The sequence below is a fragment of the Rattus norvegicus genome, chromosome 2 (assembly GCF_036323735.1).
Source record: "Rattus norvegicus strain BN/NHsdMcwi chromosome 2, GRCr8, whole genome shotgun sequence".
NCBI classification, from domain to species: domain Eukaryota; kingdom Metazoa; phylum Chordata; class Mammalia; order Rodentia; family Muridae; genus Rattus; species Rattus norvegicus.
In genome coordinates this window covers 15,085,348-15,108,537 of record NC_086020.1, presented here as the reverse complement: position 1 = coordinate 15,108,537, position 23,190 = coordinate 15,085,348, and positions in this window count along the sequence as shown.

The following is a 23,190-nucleotide window of genomic DNA, read 5'->3' as shown; positions in this document are numbered from 1 at the left end:
ATCATTAAGGAGTCTTTTCTTACTTACTTGACACATGTTCAAAAGTGTAAGTGAAACTTGTTAAAGAAAGGAAATAAGGAAAGGAACAAGAAAGAAAAATGAAAGAAACTTCAGAGTCTAGGGATAAAGTACAGACTCCTGTAAGAAAATTTGTTGACTGATCTGAGTAAGAAACAACACCTATGGGGTTGGGGATTTGGCTCAGTGGTAGAGCGCTTGCCTAGCAAGCACAAGGCCCTGGGTTCGGTCCCCAGCTCTGAAAAAAAAAATTAAAAAAAAAAAGAAACAACACCTATAAAATAAATGGGAATAAGGCAAATCCAAGTGGGCAGGGCTGCCAAAACATTTCAATAGAGGTTGTAAAAGTCTTAAGTTGTGTTTTAATTTCCTCACCAAGTCTTCGAAGCCTTCTGCTGAGAGGAAGGTGACCATGACTCATAAAGAAGACCATAAGGCATGAGCTGAAAGCAAAGAGGGTCTATTTCCTTATCTCCGCTCAACTGTCTCCTGGTACAGTTAGCCTCTGAGTTCATAGGCCAAACCTTTAGTTCACAGGCTAAATACAGAAAATGATCTGAAGACAGTGCAGTACTGATTGACATACAGATCTGCTGCATCTCTAGTGTGGTTTTATTGTCGTTCATGTTCTTGGTCTTATGTCATCATCCTCATGGCTTTGCTATGCTTATTTTGAAGCCTGATGTTACAAATCATCCATTTTCTTCTCTTCATGTTGTCCTAACTGAAGCTTGGTAACCTGATTCCATTCTAAAACTGTCCAGTACTATAGGGATGCCTGTGTTTCTTATTATGGTAGCCTGAAGCCCACTGACAATTCTCTCTGAGTTAAAAGTCTTCAGCGGGTGCTGGAAAACTGTACTGAGTGAGGTATACTTTGTTGTACTCACCACAGTAGGTAAACTTCTAATCCTCTTTTCTACCTTAGAATTTAATCATTTTATCAGAGACACTAATGTTTGCAATGAATGCTTTCTTTTAGAAAGCATTTTTTTTGGCTTTATAGACACAGAAAACTGCCATGTTGTTCTAATATCTGGGACATGTTGACTATAAATGCCTAAATTTATGTGCACATGACAAAAAGTTTCCACCAAATCAGAAGTTTTAGAGAAAGAGTAGGTTTGTGAAAAGAAACATCTATAAATTTCCACTTAAGTCAATGACTGTGTGAAGACTGAAAATTAAAGCTGGTAAAAAACACCAGCAAAGTTAAAAAGAATGCTGAGCTGGTTTGAAGCGAGCTACTGATGTGAGTCCTTACACTGGGGCTTCACGAGAAGTTGGGAGTCCTGCTAGGTTCTAGCCAAAGGCAGAAAAGGCTACAACTGGGGCTCCGTACTCGTATGAGGAGGTATTCATATGTCAGTATTGACTGCAACATTGGCTACTCAAGGAACACAAATTAGCATGTGTATTGACAAAATTAAAATAGGATAGAAGGATTGCAGGAGAAAAATTGTAACTGTGAAATGTGATAAGTTGTGTTATCAAAAATAGTTCTGACTGCAAAACTTAAAAGTATCACAAGACCAATATAAGTTTTTGTAAAATAAATTTGATTACACATTAGATTTAACTCTTACCGAGGATGGCAATATAGAAAGATGCATCTTAAATGATGTGTGACATAGAAATTATAAAATTAATAGATTAGTTATAGAGGAGCAATTTCAGTGTGCAGGAACATTGAGAATTTTATTTAAAAATTAACCTCACATATTACAAAGCAATAAACTGGCTGTTTTAAATGAATTCATCACATATCATAATAGTTTGGTTTAATAAAACCCACATTTGACAAAGTTTAAATATTATTCATGAGCCTCAGGTAGTTATGGAGTAGGCTGGCTATTATTATAGCTGAGTAACAAGGGAATAGACTCGGTATGTCTAAATTTCTCTATTGATGCCTGGTCCCAATATCTTTGACACAAAATAAACTAGCCATAAACTCTGTTACTCAAAACCAAAACATAAACTTCCTACTTTGGAAATTATTTTTTGAAGTGGATGGCATACAAATGTAGACTTACCTCAGATTTTCTGAATCTTTTATTTTTCTTTTATTCTGTCAAGACATGGTTTCTCTGTGTAGTCCTGGCTGTCCTTGAACTTGCTCTGTAGACCAGGCTGGTCTAGAACATAGAGATTTGCTTGTTTCTGAGTACTAGAATTAAAGATATTTATTACTACTGATCAGCAGATTTCCTGAGTCTTATATTGGTTGTTTTATAAATCTGAATCTTATAATATATGTTAATTATTGGTTAGTAATTTTCTGCAATTTTCCCTTGTGTGACAATGTTGGTTTGTAAAGTTTGCCTTTGTATCACTTTCATTACTTCTTTTGCAGACCTATATATTTTTATCTAGAGAGCGAATGTTTTGAGCGCTGCTATTCATGGCTGATCTTCAATAGCACTTTTAAAGGACGGCAGACTAGACCCATGTGTTCAGAACACATTTGTACTCTCAAGCCAGGCATCTCATGACAGCCCAGAGAGGAGCTGCCAGGTGATGACCAGGCTGTATTCACAACCAGCACAAAACTGCCTAAAAGTCTCTCTTCCTGCCAGGTGAGGACTTTCAGAGTGGCTAGCCCCTAATGCTTCTGGCTCCAGAAAACTGCCCAAAGTGTACTCCAAGTCTGAGGTTGGGTCATCCCAGAAGGAAATCAGGAGCCAACGATTTTAATGCAAGTGATTTATTAAGGTGGTTCTCCCAGGAGGAAAGGATAATGGAAGGTAGAGCCAGGAGGAAGATGAGTCGACAAACTGGGCAGTTTCAAGTGAAAACCCAACATCAGTCAGAGTCTATGAAAAACTATGGAAGAGAAATTCTAGTTCAGTCTGTCATGGCTTGAAGCAAGGGTCCTGACCTTTACCTCCTGACTAACCAATGCCTTAAAAGAGACATATATTCAGCATTTTGTATGTGAAGGCTTCAGTACTCTGACAATTCTTTTGGCACCCATGCGATTTATTTATTTATTTTCCTGAATGTGCCCCTGAGAAGTATGTTTCTTTTTTAAGCATCAGGCAGAGAGTTAGGGAAGAATTCATGTATTCAAAACCAGAAGAAAGTGCTAAACTTTATTACTGTTAATATGCAAAGCAATAATTACAAAGGACTTTTACATATGATGAAAGACTTGACTGACAACATTACTTTCAATAATGAGATGCTTGTGTTTTTATAGGAAGTCTGGACACTGTGCTTTCTGGAGATGATATAATATAGCAGACAAAAGATATAGGCTTCAAAGTCATGAAACCTAACAGAGTAAGTAGACTTCTGAAATGGCACCCAAGACCAATCTACTAGTGTTATTTCATAAGAGCCAGTTTATATAAAATATAATAATAAAAATTAATTGTAAATTAATAAGGCATGAGCAAGAACATTTTACAGATAAGGTAATATGTTCAGGTAGTTTCCTAGTAGAATTTTTGATAACTCTTAGTATGGCTAGCTATATATTGATTTTTGCCTGAGGGACCCTGAGCAAAAAAGTCTGAGCCTAGTCCACTTGGAAGTCTAACATATGACTGTGTGACTTCTTAAAAAAATTCAATTACTATAGTTTGTGACTTTTATGCAGCAGTAGTGTACTCAGTTTGTGAAATTGAAACTTCAGAAGTGCTGTCACTTGGCACCATTTTTCTTAGGAAGACTACTATAATGTGTTATCATATACTCTTGGTGGACTCAATCAACAGAAACCAACCTGTCTGGAATCAGTATATCAAATCAAGCTGTTTGCAGAACTCTTCTTTCAAGCAACCTCAGGAAAGAATCAATGAAATGCACAGTTTGTGTTCTCTCAGTTATCAAATGATTAGATAGTGACCCATCACCCTAATTTCTTCTTGCCTCCAGTGTAATCCTTTACCTTCTCTTCTTTTTACCTCCTCTTTCACATTCTTTATCCTCCTCAGTTCTCTATCACCTCCTTTCTTCCTGTCCCCCTTAGAGGAATTACCAACCCCTACACATAAAATCTCATACCAATCTCTTGTAAGTCTAAATGACCTTGTACTTCTAGTGCATCTAAACGACTCAGGGCCATCTACATATATCAACATCATATTCATATCTGCAAAGTCTATAAGAAATTTCTTCTTTTGTAAGGAAGCAGAGGTGTCTTAGTTTGGGTTTCATTGCTGTAAAGAAAAACCATGACCAAGGCAACTCTTATAAAGGAAAACACTTACTTGGGGCTGGCTTATAGTTTTAGAAGCTCAGCCCATTATCATCATGGCAGAAAGCAAGGTGGTATCTAGGCAGATACAGTGCTACGGGAGCTGAAAGTTCAACATCTTGATCCAAAGGTAGCCAAAACAAGACTGGCATCAGTAGGCAGCTACAAGAAATCTCTCTTCCACAATGAGTGGATCCTGGGCAAAGGATGAGACCTCCAAGGCCCATACTCACAATGATGCTCTTCCTCTACCAAGCCTACATCTCCTAACAGTGTCACTCACTATGGGCCAAGCATATCCCAATCACCACAAGAGCCTTTATAAAATGACATTCACAATTATGCATATTTGCTCATAGATAACACTTGGAAAGCTGCCATCTGCACCATGAAAAGTTAATCAAAATCATTTTAGATTTCAGGGATCTTATGGAAAATATGGAAATAAAATGTGCATTTCAAGGGATTATCAGAAGTAACCAGAAGTAAAATCATAGAAAATAGTAAAGTGCCTAAAAAGAGTTGATAATGTTATCAGTGCATCCAGGAAAGGTTCTTATTAATGGTAACAGAACAGTAGTAGATTATGAATAGGCTAAAAGAAGACCAATAGTACTAATGAGTTTCAAATAATGTATTTGGACATTCAACCTGAAAAATGTAAGAATCTTCTAACCCAAAAATTTAAATGTATTTTTAATACAACCATGATAGTCATAATCAGATAATTCTTGGTAGTGGAAATTGTCCATTTGTTAAATGTGTCTCTTTCCAAAAATTGTATTATATCTGCTTCTTTCCTACCATGATAATATAGTTATATTCAACTTCAACTCTGCACGTTTGCTCATTTCCACCACATTCAATAAACTCTGCTGTTCACCAGGACATGATTATACAAAGCAGACCTAATCTGTGACTTAGGCTCACAGCCCATACAAGCCAAACAAGAATTATCATGATTTCTTGTATCATGCATACCAGAGCACAAATAGATGGAGTATAATTGGGTTATTTCAGATTTTATAAGATCTGTATCCAAACTTGAAAATAAATATCACCAACAAATAAGAAAAAAAGATAAAGCACTAAAGATAATCAGATTCACCGTCAATGAAATGAAAATAATATTGCACCCATAAATGTTTTGTTTGTAGATAGGGTCATTAGCTTTCACAATATTATATCCATAGGGAAGTCAACATAAGAGACACTCACAATTATTTGTGCCGTTTTCTCACTCTCTAAGTAAAGGTTGTTGACACTTGTACCTTAGAGTAATGTTGAATCAAGGTTCCTGGCATTCATAGAACAGCTGGGACCTCCTGGGCAGTCTGCAAGTCTTTGGAAATGCTCTGATAAAACTCAGGGATCCTCAATAACAGGAATCCCTATGACTTTATTGTTCTCCTTTGCTTTAAGCATTTTTTTATCATCTAACACCAGTAAGTAAGGTGTTAGTAGTCACCTGTGAGTCAAAGGAGAGCTTGCATATAACACAGAACAGCAAGTAGACTATAAATAGGCTAAAAGAAGACAAAACATTAGAAAAGGTCACAGAATCAAACACCCTCACTTGGGCCTTTCTTCTTGTTTAGCTTCTTTGGGTCTGTGGAGTGTAGCATGGGCATCCTGTATTTCATGGTTAATATCCACTTATAAGTGACTACTTACCACGCATTTTATTTTGGGTCTGGGTTACCTCACTGAGGATGACATGCTCAAGTTCTACCCATTTGCCTATGAAATTCATGATGTCTTTGTTTTGAAAAGCTGAACAGTATTCTGTTGTGTAGATACACCACATTTTCTTTATCAATTCTTCAGTTGAGGGGCATCTAAGGTTTTTTTTTCCAGCTTCGCCTATTATGACTAAAACTACTATTAACATAGTTGAGCAATTGTCCCTTTGGTATAGTGGGGCATCTTTTGTGAATATGTACAAAATAACTCGGTCTCAAGGTAGAAATAATCCCAGTTTGGTGAGAAAGCACCAAATTAATTTCCAAAGTAGATATACACAGAAGAAACAATAGTCAACTAGCCTGGAGCCTTGGGTGGTCTCAAAGACGAAAGCACCGACCAAAGAGCAGGCTGGATCCATGTTCCCTGCACATATGCAGCAGGTAAGCCTCTCAGTCTTCATGCAGGCCCCAAACAACTGCACATGGAGCTGTCCCTAATGCTCTTACCTGCCTGTGGAATGTTCTTCTAGGGGAGCTCTCTTTTCTGGCCTCAGTGAGAAAAGATACACCTAGTCCTGGAGAAACTTGATATAGCCAGGTCGAGGGATACCCAAGGTAGTCTCTACCCTCTCAGAAGAGGATGTAAATTCAGCAAATATTGTTTTTTAAAAAGGAAATAAAAAAGTCACAGAAATGGCTCCAAGGGATTTTCTGTCTTAATTTGTCATCTCCTTTCTCTTCTATTCTTATGTGTTTTCTTTCTTTCTGTTTGTTTGTTTGTTTTTTGTTGTGTAATTTTATTTTATTTCTGCAACTTAATCTTCACAGGAAGTTCTGTGATATAAGGTAATTATTTCTTTTATAATATCAACACAATTTTTTCAGCAAGTTCCAACATACGATTCCATGTCTCATCATATGTTCCATAGACATATCTATGAGGACTGATAAAATACAGCAAAATTAAAATAAATGCTGATTATTTAATATTATGGTAAAGTTTGTTCTTTATTTGAGAGGCCAACTGCCAACAAAACCAACTGGCAAAATGATATACAAACTGGGAAATATGTCAGATTTTAATACTGAACTTTGACTCTTTGAATCTGCTACGATGGGAACATTTTATCTTTCCCATTTCGTACTGAAACTTTCAGAATAGCAGGAAAATCAGTGTCATAAATATACTTTATATAACTATGGGATGTGAGACTTCAGTGTACAATATTCTTGAAGCCATATTGTTACAAAAGAATGATGTGTTAGATACAGTACCAAACATTATATTTGAATGTAGCTGCCACAACCAGTTAAGTAATACAAAAGTTAATTACAACTTTGACAGCAACAAAAATTAACCCACTACCACCCCCAGATTTTCAATGAAATAAAAGGGTAGAAAGAATGTCCCATTGCTTGTTCTTTCATTCTAGACAAAAATTCAAGATCCTAGACTCTACTATCTGATATCTCGTAACTAGAGGATCATTTCAAATAGTGAACACTTGTGAGAACACCAGGAACTTAAAATTACTCCTATTCTAGATAGTGAGGTAAAGCCTAGTGTGGGCTATGTGAATCCCTGTCTTAAGAAAGAAAAGAGGAGAAAAAAGATTTCACAGAAGTATAAATATGGTGGTCTTAAAAATATCTGTGGCTCTCTTATTTTTTATACTGCATCTTTTTTTTTAAATTGGACATTTTAAAATTTACATTTCAAATGTCATTCCCTTTCCCAGTTTCCCAGACATAAGCCCCCTATCTAATCCCCCTCTCCTTCTATGAGGATGTCCACACTCCCCAAACATACCCGTCCCCCCCCCCGACATTCCCCTACACTGGGTGTCCAGCCTTGGCAGGACCCAGGGCTTCTCCTTCCATTGGTGCCTACAGATCCTATTTACAGTTTAGAGATGTGTACAGAAGAGCCTGTTCTAGGCTATGCAGAGACGGTAGAACGCGCAGAGCAGTTGTGTAGCTCAGAGCTCTGCTTCCCCAATCCCTTGGTCTAGCTCCACATGAACTGATGCCATTTAAGGGCAGACTAGAAAGAACGATCAGATTTATCAAAGTTTGTTTCACGAAATATTTTTCCCTGTAAACTGTGTGTTTTCTCTTTGATAGAAAGGTAAAAACATTTTGAAATTCATTCATTTTGTATTTCATTTATTTGAACAAAGGGAACAATTTAATGTCATAGTTAAACACTGTATTTTGTCAGTCAGTATCATATAAAATTCATTCCACTTTAAATAAACTTTAAATAAACCATAATTTTGCCACCCACCCAAAGTGAGAAATAATATAACTGTTCATATCATATATATCCAAAAAGATGTGAAACTCATAGACTCAAACAAAAAGCTAAATTTTATTTCTGTATGAGAGAGAGCCCACGAGGCTCAGTGACAGGTAAATAGCAGAGGCCAATTTTTAAAGCTTTCAGAATGGTTGAAAACTTCCTCCATACATCCCAGAAAAGCAAAACAAAACAACAACAAAAACATGATTACTTGCACTCTGATTTGAGAACTACGTTTAATTTTGACTGTTTGCAAATTACCCTACAAAATGTGTTTTCATTGAAAAGAGCACTAGACTCATGCCTACCTCCCTGTGCTCTCCTGTCAAAGAGCTGACAGAGACAGTGCCATGGATCATTGGCACATTCCTTCTTTCTGTCTTCTCTGTAACAAAGGTACTCCAAATGTGTTCAGTGTTCATGAAATTTCCCACGGGCTTCATGATGATAAAGTGAGCATCCCATCTAGAACTTCAGATTTGGGTACTGGCTGTAGCAATGAATATTCAAAGGTGACAGGTGCCATGATGGCCTTTCACTTCTGACAGCATCCAGCACTTGATACTTGTGGTACAGGAAAGAAGATGTTGTTTGGTAGAACAACAGGTTGGTGTTGCCGCTGCACAACGGGTACAGTGCTTCTGTCTTTACTAAACTCCTGCAGTTGCACATGCTGCGGCCTGCCCTCTTGTTTTTTGCTCACTATCTGTATCGATTTGCTTAGCTATGCAAGAGTAGTCGAGCTTTGTTTTGTTTATAAACTCTTTTGTATACAGAATGATTTCGGAGTGTTCAATTGGAGCTGAACTCTTAAACGGTTGAGATCCAATTATAATTGATTTCAATATAAGTCAAGAGAGTTTCCTATACATCAAAGAGAACAGCCTAAAGTTTCATGCTAAGTGACGATGATAATTCATGCCTGAATCAATAAATAGTATTGCATTTCAGTTGTGACTGGGTTCATGTTCTGTCTGGAATTGAGGCATTTGGAGCAGCTTGTTGACAGAAGGGTGTATGTTATTTTGTAAACCTGTGCATAGCAGGCCAGAGAAAAACACTCGAAATGCAAAAAGAATAAACAACATGCCTAGGAATATTTATTTTAATCTGTAGAATATTTTTAGGGGCATCAGGGAAAAGCAGCTACTGCTTGGTTTTAGGTGTTCATATTACCTTCTATGGAGAACAAAGTGTGTGTGTGTTTTTTTTAAATACATAATGTCATGATTACAAAGCATCACAAAAAAATGGTTAGACTTCAGTGAAAGATAACCAGAAAAACCAGTTCTTAAGAGGGTGGCTGATTGGCTGTTTAGCTAAAGATAAATGTTTCCTCTTCCAAATTTTTTGAAAAAAAAAAGTAGACTAATAGCTAGAAGTGTAGTGATTTGCACATTATCCAAGCCATTGAGTTATTCCTGCCTGTCCTCATTCTGGTTCTTGATTTGCAGGCCAGCTACGCTCTGCAGCTGGAGCAAATTACATCAGAAGTGCTGATGTGACCACAAGTTGACAAAAGGACATGATTTCTAGTAGCAAAAAAGCAAGTAGATTTTATGAAATTGTATCTAATAATGTTGTTTAACTCATGGATCCTGCATCTGATGCCTGCTTTTTATCCAGTCCTTTCAGCCGCCCTTTGTTAACAGTCACTCAGAAGAGGAAATAAAATGTAGCCATTGAAATAAAAATTGCTCTACTCTTTTTAATAGCTCAGCTGCAGGCTCTATTGTTTTATTTAATGGATTGTAGAACTGAAGTCTCCTCCTGATGATTCCCATTTGGCTTCTGAGTCCCCAGTCTCTGTCAGAATCTTGAGGGTTCCAGAAGGTGTCTGGCATGATGCTTGTTTGGAAGGCATGTGGATAGTAAATGCAATAATAATCTTTAAAATGTAATTCTTATTATGGACTTCATAGTAATATGTGCAAGAAGTTGAGCTTCCTCAGAAAGAATCAAAAAGAAAAGTACACACTCTCCAGCTTCAATAACTCTCGTTCAGAATAGGGTAGATGTTTCACTGGCTTGAACATGCACAGTAAACTAGGCTTGCAAGTGTTGTAAAGGACAGAGGGTAGAAGGAGAGCACAGAAGGACTAAAAAACAACAATAACAACAACAACAACAACAACAACAACAACAACAAGTAAAACGGTTACATTTGTAGTTTGTCAAAACCAATGTCTTCTATTTGTTCAGGAGAACCCAGACTGACTCTGGCCTTACAGACATGGCCAGAGTACCTGTTAATCATTACGGTGTGACTTACTAATATTCTACTCAAGGATATATGGATACTGTACTTTTAGTTATTTAATGCTTATTTGTTTTTTTAATGCAGTTAAGATATGTTGGAATTATAAGCAATAAAGTATACTCAGGTTCTACCTTTCTATGATGAATTATATCATCAATATATCATCAATAATGTGCATTCAGAAAATGAAAGTTATAGAAAAAGGGCCCTTTTACAAGAAGAATGTGGCACCAAAAAAATACCAAGAGAAAAGATCAACTCCTTTTTTACAGTGATTAATATTTTAAATGTAAGTGAATCGCAGATTATTTACCTGACTCAAACTGCTACTCTCGCTCTTGACAGATCCCACAAAAAGCTTTTGTGGTTCTCTCTTTCTTTCTTTTTATTTTTTTTCTTTTTTTGTATCATCTTGATAAGTTCTATCAAACAAGTTCATCGTTTTAGGAAGAGGAGGAGAAAAATATGTTAAATTGCAAATTACTAAAAAACCTTTCAGCTAAGAAATATACACAATGTACAAAGCAGTTTGAACCAATTCTACAGTATAACCTGTTAAGGATGTAATTGGGATACATGCAGTCATTAACCTTGGAACAGACTGGGAATCTGTTAATGAATCAAATCAATACCCTCTCCACTGATCCATAATAATTTGAACGAAATGAAAAATTTAACAGTTACTGTATGTGAGGTTATCGTGGGCTGCAATTAGCTAGCCTCCAGGAGATTATGTTACCTAGTTACCAGAAGGTGAGTATAATTTCTGTAGATCTTCTAGAGAAATTGTCATGAAGACAGATGCCAGACGTGAAAATAGGTCAGGAAGAGATATTTGGCATGTCCAAACCTAGGTAAAGTTTCTCTCCTCCATGCTAGGTATCCCTCTCCTGCCCCTTCAGACTCTGAGTTTAAATAGTTACATTGATTTGAAAATATTTTATAATTGAAATTTTTGAATTAAAAATGTGACTATCATTTTTCAAAATACTCTATTTCATAGCTACGTACCACATGTGATAACAAAGAGGTCAAGAAAAATATTCTGTATTAAGGAGTGGCATAACACAAGCTTCCAGATACAGTCAGAACATGGAAATAATTTATGTGTATACAATCCACTTATCCTAATTCCAGCATGGCCATCCCTGGAAATAAAATTATGTACACAAAAGTGATAAGGAATGAATGATTTCCTTACTTCACAACATTTTGTACACCCCCATTTACAAGGAATCTATACAAAATAATGTTGAGGGAAGAAAATGATTCTGTAGCTCATTGGTTTTTCATATATTGCTTTCATATAAATCTTAGTTAGAAGGATCTATCTAGTATGTGAAGATACATAGAAAATCTCAATTTAGGAGTGGGAAGAAAAAGAAAAAAAATGCCATTCCCTGGTGATTCAGTAAATAAAACGGAGACGAGATTTTTTTTTATAAAAATGCATGTAAAATATATGCGTATGGAAATGTTAAGAGCCTTATTTTATAATGCCAAGGAGGGCACAAGATAAAAACTGTTGTCATTTGTTTCCAGGGAAAGCAGTCGGTGAGACCAGGCACAGTAGGATAGTTAGCTAGCTACCACATGTAAAGCTGAGAGCAGATGGTTCCGTTGATATAGAGCGCAGGAATGTGCGTGTTTATGCGGGTGCGTTTCTGTGCGTGTGCGTGTGGAAAGCAGCAAGGAGTTTGACACTGATGTACTCCATCAAGTCCAGTTATAAAGAACAAGGAGCTAGAACAACATTCTGTGCATCTGGCAGCCTAACTAGCTCTGTCAATCTGTGGATACTGCTGACATTGTACTCTAAGCCTTCATTCCATCTGTGTTGTTTATTTTGAGCTGGATTTACTGCACACTATGTGAATTGATGATGGCTAGAAGGTCCAAAAGATTCTGAGTCTGTTTAAAGTTCCAAGGTGTCAAATTACACAGGACTGTGTCATGAACATTATGAAAGGGTAAGTGGAGAGGCAAACTGATTTCAGTGTTTGTTAGGCATCCAAGAAAAAAATCTGCAACTATAGATAAAAAGGTTTATGAAAACATCTAAAGACTACATATGAACTCCTGCAATCAAATGTTTCCTTTTCAAGTTATATTGTGTCATTTTAAAAATTCAAAATATGTACAAACAAATAGACAAGTCAAATCCGTTCTCCTCTCCGAGGTTGTGACATGCATATTACTCAAAACTTCCTGATCAGTATCATATCAGATTGACATAGTAAAGGAATGGACTTGATGGCTGAGGATTATGGCTGCTGTAATTCTTCATGATGGAACTACTGAAGAAATTAATTTTATACTGTTAAATATCTTTTGTCATGTCTCTATTGCTTCATTTCTTTTTGTATAGTGGAATATTTATCAATCTTCTCTAGTATTTATGAAATAGAAATTTCAATGCTGATCACAAAGCAATTAAGAATTTCATCTCTGCTAAAAGACTTTTTTGAGAAATACCATTTAATACAGATCATCTGTATCAAAATTTATGTATATTTTACTTTCCAAAACAATATTCAGCTGAATAGTACATGTGGCTGATACTGGCAAAGCTTTAGGAGCAGGGGACATGTATAGGGAGGAAGGTATTAGATCTGCAGCTGCATTTGTATCTGATGCCAGCAAATTATCCCTGCTGTAAGCTTATGTGGTAAGTACACTAGATCAGAATTTTCATATGCAACACATGATATATGGCATACTGTCATAGTTTAACCTGTAGTCATTGAAGAAAAAGTATTTTACATATGATGCAGAAATTTTAATTCCTACTTTTCAGCAGATTGACTCCCTGCATGTTTATGGTTCCTTGTGGCACTAAGCACATATATGTAGTTACAGATGACTGTACTTCTTTGAAAATAGACTAGATGGAATCAGTGACCATCTCTGGGTCAAAATCAAAGAGACATCACATAATTGCAGCACATGATGTGAACTTGCTCCTGTGTATATGTAAAAATGAATACACATGATACACAACATATACACACACATAAAGAAGAACAATATAATCCTGTTTTTATTTGCCTGAGATGTAAAAAGTAAACAAGTCTATGGAATTAGTTCATTTGATTGATCATATCTGAAACAGATTTGTTCAATTTTATTCATATTTAAAATACATACTCATAATGTGAGATACACTAATATAATATACAACACTCATCCTAAAGAAACTTTAATATTAGGTAAAACATTCTTATGGAAGTTTGAATATTAATATATATTCAATATCAAATAAGAGCAGAAGATCAACACAATGTATACCAAAACTAACTTGTAAGATAAATCTATTATAGTTTTCTATCTGCTAGACATTGTACTGGCAATTCTGTTCATTAGATTATCACTCAGTGGTCAAAGGCATGATGCTTTCCTTCCTGCAGTTATACTGGAAAATATTGGACATCATTTGTTCAGGCAATATAGCTACCAAGCAACCAAAGAAGACACTAAATCTCTCTATAAATATATTGAACATCTGCTCTGTGCAGGACATGGTACTTGGCACTGGTGTAAACTAAATGAGAAGCTTGTCTCAAGAATTGTGCTGGTTGTTAGGAATTAAAAAAATTATAAAAAGGAACATAATTTAGGAAGTACTGAAAATGACTGTTGTGTAAAGAATGGTGAAAAAGCAAGGCCCCACTTAGCATCAAATTCTAAGGGGAGTAGACAGAGAAGGACCAAGTGACCTGCTTCTAAGACAGATACAAGCAGGGACAAATGTATGCAGACACAATCAGCAGAGTCCATGGGCAATGGATTGTTTTGCTGCTTTTGATGTAGGGTCATGCTGTCTTGCTCATTCTAGCCTCAAACTTGTTTTGGTCTCGTGAGTGTTTGGGGTGCTAGATTGTTCTGTTACACCAAGATTGGAGACACATCTCTTTTATCATGTTGGTAGCTCATGGAGGAAGAGAAGGAAACATATTTATCACATTTGATTCACAGTATTAAGTAAACGTGATAGCCCAAGGTGATGAGGAAATAATTGAAGGTAGTATTTTTAAGTTGATTTACATAATTGAAATAGATTTTGCACATGTAAAAAAAGGAACAATTGAATACTGTATGTGAGCTTTGCCTCGACAAAATATTGAAAATGAAAAAGTATATCATGATAAGATTTATTTAGCTGGTGATTTCAGACTTTCGAATTTTCATTGTAGGAATCAAACAGTCAAACTTGAAGTTTTTTCTCACATATAATTGGTGCATCTCTAAAATTTTAAAGTCCACTCTTGTGCAATTTATTTGTGCTCAATGTTTCCTTCAGTCATCTGCATTGTCCAAATGAATCAACACCATCGACCTCTATGGTCTTTGTTCTGTCTCTATCAGCCTCAATTGGTTTATTTTCAAACTAAGACTCCTTGGTCTACTACTGCTGCTTTTCTTCTTTCTTCATATCTCTTACATAATTTTTCTTTCATATTATATCTTCCTTTAGAAATCTCCAATACTGGAGAGATGGCTCAGTGGTTACTGGCTTGTATTGCTCTTGCAGAGGACCCAAGTTTAGATTCCAGAACTCAGGTTGGGTGGTTCACAGATGCTAGAAATACCAATGCCTCAGATCTTATCTTGTCCTGATGGGCATCTGTATTTATAAGCATATTTCCACACAGAGACATACAGACATTGATAAACTAAAAATGAAAAATAAAGTAAATAGAAAATAATAAATAAATCTCTTAAAATTAGAAAATTACCCATATTGAGCCAATCTATTTTCGTTTCTGTACCTCTGTTGTTTTTGTATTGCAAATCATGGCTTTCATGTTTATTCCTCTGCAAAAGTAACTTTTATTCACCTGATGTATTGTTAACTATGAGACTAACCGCTAAACTGCTAACTAAGTTCACCTTTTCTGAACTCTGGCTGGCTAGTTCAACTCAACTGCTCTTGATGTCTCAGCTTCTCATTGAACTGCTCTGCTCAGCTTCGAACTAACTCTGGCAGTTTGATTTAATCTTCAGGTATTTTTATTCCCTAGCTTCCATTGCCTCTGCTGACCGTTACTGATCTGTGTGAACTCCCCAAAGAACTAAACCACAGTGCTCTGCGTTTCCTGCACTGATTCTCAGCAGTGTCACTCTCTACCTGTTCTGTTTCTGAATACCTTCTCTTTCTTCTGCTGTCCTTGAGAGAGTTGGGCATAACCTATCTCTGACACATCTGTCAAATCTTTCTCTGATTCACCACTTTGCATACCCTTCAGTTAGATGTCACTTTCAAACATAGCTACTTCCTTCTTCAAACTAATCTTCTCTACATTTGGGATTAAAGGTTAGTACTATGAGTGTATCTGTATTATAGTCAGATCACACGGACCTCGGAGGTCTTTGGATGTAATCAGAGCAGCCCTGTTGCTGGATTAAAATTCCTCTACATTCTTCTCCATACTAGTTCACTCCTTACTTCATCCAAGGTCTATCTATTTGCAAGAAAATGGATCATTCAAATGTTACAAATGGTAATCAGCAGCCACTGCTTCCAACTCTTCCAAATGGCTTTACAAATGTACTCCTCCTTCAGCATTTAAGTTAATGCTTTTGGCATTTTTCTGGATTTCTTCTCCTCTCACCTTTAGTATGGTTCTTGAAAAGTACCTATCTTGCTCCTTTCTCTATTCTTTACAGTCTTATGCATTTTGTTAAAATTATTGTATAAATAGATCTAAATTTCCTTCATTTTCAAATAAGCCACACCTTTCTGAACAACTTACTCTTTAGTTATCACCCTGCCCAGCTCTTGGAAGTGTCAAGCCCTTCAAAAAGTAGCCCATAGTCCCATTTTCAGATTCCTCTGTTTCTCTGCATTGTTCAACCAACCCACTGTGGCATAAAAAGTCTACCCATAAATGTCCTGAAAGTTTTCTTTAATTCTATCATCAATCAATATTTTTTCTTAAATTATTAGAGTATACTCTTATTTTACTTGCTTATATTGTGTTGATTATTTCTTCCCTGAACATATGTGTCTTGATTTTATGTTTCCATACTCCTACTTCCTGACCATTCCTCTTCCATCACCAGTTCCCTATATGCTAGTGACTTCATACTTATTTGTTAGGCTCTTGGTTCTTATCATTTTATATGTTATTCTAGATGAATACCATTGACATATTTAATTATCATGTAATATTGGCAGCCTCATTTACCATGTACATAAAGAAGAATCAATGTAAGGAACACATCTTCAACTAATGTCATTTTGATAAGTTTAGTCAGCTTAATATACTTGAATAATCACTCATTTCCTCTCCTTGGATATATTCTTTCATGCTTCCATTTTAAAATGGATGCATTCAAATTTTGAAATTAATTTTAAATTCAGAAATTTTGTTATCAATTTATAAGACTGTTCTTATTCTGAGATTAAAACTATAATGATACAAAACAAAAATCAAAATGAATGCAGCAGACAATTAAAATTGAGCAAGCTGTTAGTATGTTTTTCAATTAAACCAAATTGAGTGAGTGATTATAATACATATTAAAAGAATAACTTATGAGAAAAAATTATATTAACTTGTAAATTCATGTATTTTAATATTTTCAATTTTATCAACCTGCATTTAAAATGACACAATTTCCCTTTGATTAGTATTTATTTAAAGAATAAAGCTATTTAATCTTCAAGTCCAAAGACTTGAGAAGATTTATGTATATAAATATGTGCATGTCATTGATCGGCTAAAAGTTCCTCTATGTACTAAATGGCTAATGAAATAAAAATGTCAAAACTGTCTCTATTTATATCTGATTAAATTATATATTTTATAATATAATATAGTACATACCATATATGCATATAAAACATACACATAATCAACATATATAAAAATGGCCATGTGCATGATATGATGAGAGTTTGATGTTAGGTGGATTTTTGCCGGTATCAAGATTAAATTTTGAGACAGACTCTGACTGAACCAAGAGACTAGTGATTCACTGCCCTGGCTGGCCAGCAAGCTCTGAGACTCTGCTTGTCTCTGACACACCTCATCCCAGCATCTGACACATCAAGATTTTTCATGTTTTATTAGTATGTCCTCTTGTTTTATGAGTAGACTCTTAACTAAATGTACCTCATTCAAAATGAAATATTTTTGTATGTTTTTATTCTCCTTTTATGATTAAATATGCAAATGTGAAATAGATTTAGAATTTAAGTTCATAATTTATTGAATTATGATAAGATAAACATGCAGGAAATGACTGGCAGTCTAGAAGCAAAACTTCAAAAAAAAAAAAAAAACAGCCCAATCAAACTGGAAAGCATTTTCTTGCTAGTATTTGCCTACTTTCTTTATAGTTATATTCTTAAAATTTACTACTAAACAGTATAACTCAGTTTGCCTGATTTAAATAGGTGAAATTAGAAACTTTGTAGTTGTTTTGTCTAAATTATTTCATTCCAAATTGGATTAAGACTGGCTCTCCCAACATAAAAATGCCCAGGACAAAATGGGTTTAGTGGAAAATTCTATCAGAACTTCACAGAAGACCTAACAACAATACTGTCCACAAAATAGAACAGAAGGAACACTACACAATTCCTTCTATGAGGCTACAATTAACGCTTACACCTAAATCACACAAAGACCCAAGAAAGAAAGAGAACTTCAGAACAATTTCCTCCCTCATGATCCTGTAATCTTGACACAAAGAAATCTTCAACATCCTTAGTCATTAGGGAAATTCAAATCAAAACAACCCTGAAAATTCCATCTCACACCAGTCAGAATGGCTAACATCAAAAACTCATGTCATAGCAGATGCTGGCGAGGATAGGGATAAAGAGGAACATCCCTTCATTGTTGGTGGGATTGCAAGCTGGTACAACCATTCTGGAAATCAGTTTGGAGTTTCATCAGAAAATTGGAAATTGTACTACCTGAGGACCAGCTATACCACTCATGGGCATATACCCGAATGATGCTCCAACATATAACAAGGACATATTTTCCACTATATTCATAGCAGCCTTATTTATAATAGCCAGAAGCTGGAAAGAAGCCAGATGCCCTTCAACATAGAAATGGATACAGAAAATAGGGTACATCCAATCAATGGAGTACTACTACTCAGCTTTTAAAAACCGTGACCCCCACAACTCACTGCACCCAAATTCCATGAGGAAGAGAACTGTACCCTCAGAAGTGCAAACAATCCTGAGACCTCAGGGGAAACCACCACTTCTGCTCACATTACTGACCAAAGAGTAACCGGTCCAGTGCAGTCCAAACTTTATTCCACAATATAATCGACCTAAGAGCAGTCAGGGGCAGGACCCTTCAGGTTTCTGAGTTCACATAGAGCTGAAAATTAGTTGCCAGAAGCACCTACCCACCTGAGAACAGAGGTAAGGCCAATTCTTCTGCACCAAGCAACCAGCCTGGAGTTTTCAGGTCACACAAACCCAGGAGCAGCTCTCTGCTCCCAGATCCGACTGAAAGAAAACAGGTCTACAGGAGTGAGACACACAGGCCTATAGGAGGTCTAGCCACCTTGAGAAAATCAACTAGAAAGATAAACTCTTAGCCAGACTAACCAGAGAACACACAGAGAGTTTCCAACTTAACAAAATCGGAAATGAAAAGGGAGACATAAGAACAGAATCTGAGGAAATTGAAAAAATCATCAGATCCTACAACAAAAGCCTATATTCAGCAAAACTGGAAAATCTGGATGAAATGGACAATTTTCTAGACAAATACCAGGTACCAAAGATAAATCAGGATCAGATAAACCATCAAAACAATCCTGTAACTCAAAAGGAATAGGAACAGTTATTAAAAGAGTTTCAACCAAAAACAGCGCAGGACCAGATGGGTGTTGTGCAGAATTCTATCAGACCTTCATAGAAGACCTCATACCAATACTGTCCAAGCTATTCCACAAAACAGAAACAGAATGAGAAGTACCCAATTCCTTCCATGAAGTCACAATTACGCTTATACCTAAACCACACAAAGACCTGATGAAAACAGAGAACTTCAGACCAATTTCCATTATGAATATCAATGCAAAAATACTCAATAAAATTTGTGCAAACCAAAAACAAGAACACATCAAAGTAATCAGCCATCGTGGTCAAGTAGGCTTCATTGCAGGGATGCAGGGATTGTTCAGTATACGGAAATCCATCAACATAATCTCCTATGTAAACAAACTCAAAGATAAAAGTCACAGGATCATTTCATTAGATGCTGAAAAAGTATTTGACAAAATTCAACACCCCTTCATGATAAAAGACTTGGAAAGATGAGGTATTCACAGCACATACTGAAACATAGTAAAAGCAATATACTTCAAACCAGTAGCCAACATAAAACTACACGAAGAGAAACATGAAGCAATCCTACACTAGATAAGGTTGTCCACTCTCTCCTTACTTATTCAATATAGTACTTGAAGTCTTAGCCAGAGCATTCAGAAAACAAAAAGATGTCTAAGGGATATGAATCAGAAAAGAAAAGTCACAATATCCATATTTGTAGATGATATCATATTATACTTAAGTGACCCCAAAGTTTCCACCAGGAAACTATTAAGCCTAATAAACAACTTCAGAAAGTGGGTGGATAAAAAAATTAACTCAAACAAATCAGTAGCAATCCTCTACTTAAAGGATAAACAGGCTGAGAAAGAAATTAGGGAAATGACACCCTTCACAATTGTAACAAATAACATAAAATACCTCGGTGTGACTCTAACCAAGCAAGTGAAAGATCTATATGACAAGAACTTCAAGACTCTGAAGAAAGAAATTGAAAAGGATCTCAGAAGTTGGAAAGATTGGTAGGATTAATATAGTAAAAATGGCCATTTTGCCAAAAGCAAACTACAGATTCAATGAAATCCCCATCAAAATTCCAACTCAATTCTTCATAAAGTTAGAAAGAGCAATTTGCAAATTCATTTGGAGTAACAAAAAAAGAAAGAAAGAAAGAAAGAAAGGAAGAAAGAAAGAAAGAAAGAAAACAAACAAACAAAAAAAAAACCCCAAGGATTGTGAAACCCATCTTCAACAAGAAAAGAACTTCTGGGGGAATCACCATCTCTGACCTCAAACAGTATTACAGAGCAATGGTGTTTAAAAATGTATGGTTTTGGTATAGAGACACTTAGGTAGATCAGTGAAATAGAATTGAAGACCCAGCAATAAACCCACAGTCCTATGGTCACTTTATCTTTGACAAAGGGGCTAAAATCATCCAGTGGGAAAAAAGATAGCATTTTCAACAAATGATTCTGGTTTGAGTGGAAATCAGCATGTAGAAGAATGCAAATCGACCCATTCTTATTGCCCTGTACAAAGCTTAAGTCCAAGTGGATCAATGACATCTACATAAAACCAGATACACTCAACCTAATAGATGAAAAAATGGAGAAAAGCCTCAATCACATTAGCACTGGCAAAAATTTCCTGAACGAAACACCAATGGCTTATGCTCTAAGATCAAGAATGGACAAACGGGACCTCATATAACTGCAAAGCTTCTGCAAGGCAAAGGACACTGTCATTAGGACAAAAATCACAACCATTCAGATTCGGAAAGATCTTTACCAATTCTACACCGGAAAGAGGGCTAAAATCCAAAATATACAAAGAACTCAAGAAGTCAGACTCCAGAGAGCCAAATAATCCTATTAGAATACACAGTACAGAGCTTAACAAAGAATTCTCAGCTAAGGAATACTGAATGGCTGAAAAGTACCTAAAGAAATGCTTAAAATCCTTAGGCGTCAGGGAAATGCAAATCAAAACAACCCTGAAATTCTACTACATACCAATCAGAATGACTAAGATCAAAAAGTCAGGTGACAATAGATGGTGGTGAGGATGTGGAGAAAGAGGAACACTCCTCCATTGTTGGTGGATTTGCAAGCTGGTACAATCACTTTGAATGTCAATCTGGAGTTTCCTCAGAAAACTGGACATTGTACTATACCTCTCCTGGGCACATACTCAAATGATGCTCTAACATACAAGGACACATGCTCTACTATTTTTATAGCAGCCTTATTAATAATTGCCAGAAACTGGAAAGAACCCAGATGTCCTTCAACAGAGGAATAGATACAGAAAATGTGGTACATCTGCACAATGGAGCCTACTCAGGTCACAAAAACAATGACTTCATGAAATTCATTGGCAAATGGATGGAAGTAGAAAACATCATCCTGAGTGAGGTAACCCGATCACAGAAAAACATGCATGGTATGCACTCACTGATAAGTGGAAGTTAGCCCAAACGCTCGAATTATCCAAGATAAAATCCACAGACCACATGAAGCTCAAGAAGGAGGACGAAAATGTGAATGTTTCAGTCCTTAAATGGGGGAACAAGAATATTTATCCGAGGGGCTATGAAGACAAAGTTTGGAGTAGAGACTGGTGGATTGACCATTCATAGCTTGCCCCAACTGGTTATACAGCCCATTTACATACAGTCACCAAAACTAGGTAATATAGATGAAGCCGAGAAATGCATGCTGACAGGAGCTTGATATAGCTGTCTCCAGAGATGCTCAGCCATATCATGTCAAATGCTGAGGCGAATGGTGGCAGCAAGCCATTGAACTAAGAATGGGGTCTCCATTACAGGAGTTAGAGAAAGAATTGAAGGAGCTGAAGGGGTTTGCAACCCCATCAGAACAACAATACCAAGCAACTAGAGCTCCCAGGGACTAAACTCAACCATCCACAGAGTACACATGGACAGACCCATGGTTCCAGCTGAGTATGTAGCAGAGGATGGCTATGCTGGGCACCAATGGGAGGAGAAGCTCTTGGTTCTACCAAGGCTGGACCCCTCCAGTGTAGGGGAATGTCAGGGCGGGGAGGCTGTAAGAGGTGGGTGGTTGGGTGGAGGAAAGGGGATAACATTTGAAATGTAAATAAAAAATAACCAATAAGAGAAAATATTTATCCACCGTGAAGATATAAGTGTAGTACATTTTATTAAATTGTTTCTAGTACATAGTTAATACTTAATTTTTTAAATTTTATTACTAAGAATGTTTCTGTGGCTTTTGTCTTTACAAATAAGGAATCCTGACATTTGGTAAATGTATCCTAGCATATATAAGCACTGTTGTATGTTTAATTAGCTATATTTAAGAAAAAGGCTTCATATATTCTATACATTTTAAAATTTTTTATTTTAGCCTGTGTGGTTATATTGCATCATTTCTCCCTTTGCCTCCATACAAACCGTCTGTTCTACACCTCCTTGCTCTCTTCCAAATTCATGACTTATTTTTTGTTAATAGTCATCTTTGAAAAGATAAATAAAGTAGCATTATACCGAATGAGAATTTTGTATTTACATACTTGAGAATACATATAGAATCCTTTCCATTTTAAGGGATTGCCAAATTGCCAAATAATTGCAAATTTGATGTTAGGGAAATAATTAATATTACTAGATGAGAAAATAAATTGAAACACATATTTTTAACCCTCGTTATATCTACTTATTCAGGTATATTTCAGAAAAGAGCATCATAAATTCTATAAGTAAATTGTCTAGCATTGCATATTCACAACAATCAATTATAGATCAACCTTCCTACAATGCAAAGGAGGGAAAGAATAGTGGCACAGTGGGTAAGTGCTTTCTGTTCAAGCACAGAAGACCTGCCTTTTTGTTTGTAACACTCATGTAAAAGCTGGTAGACA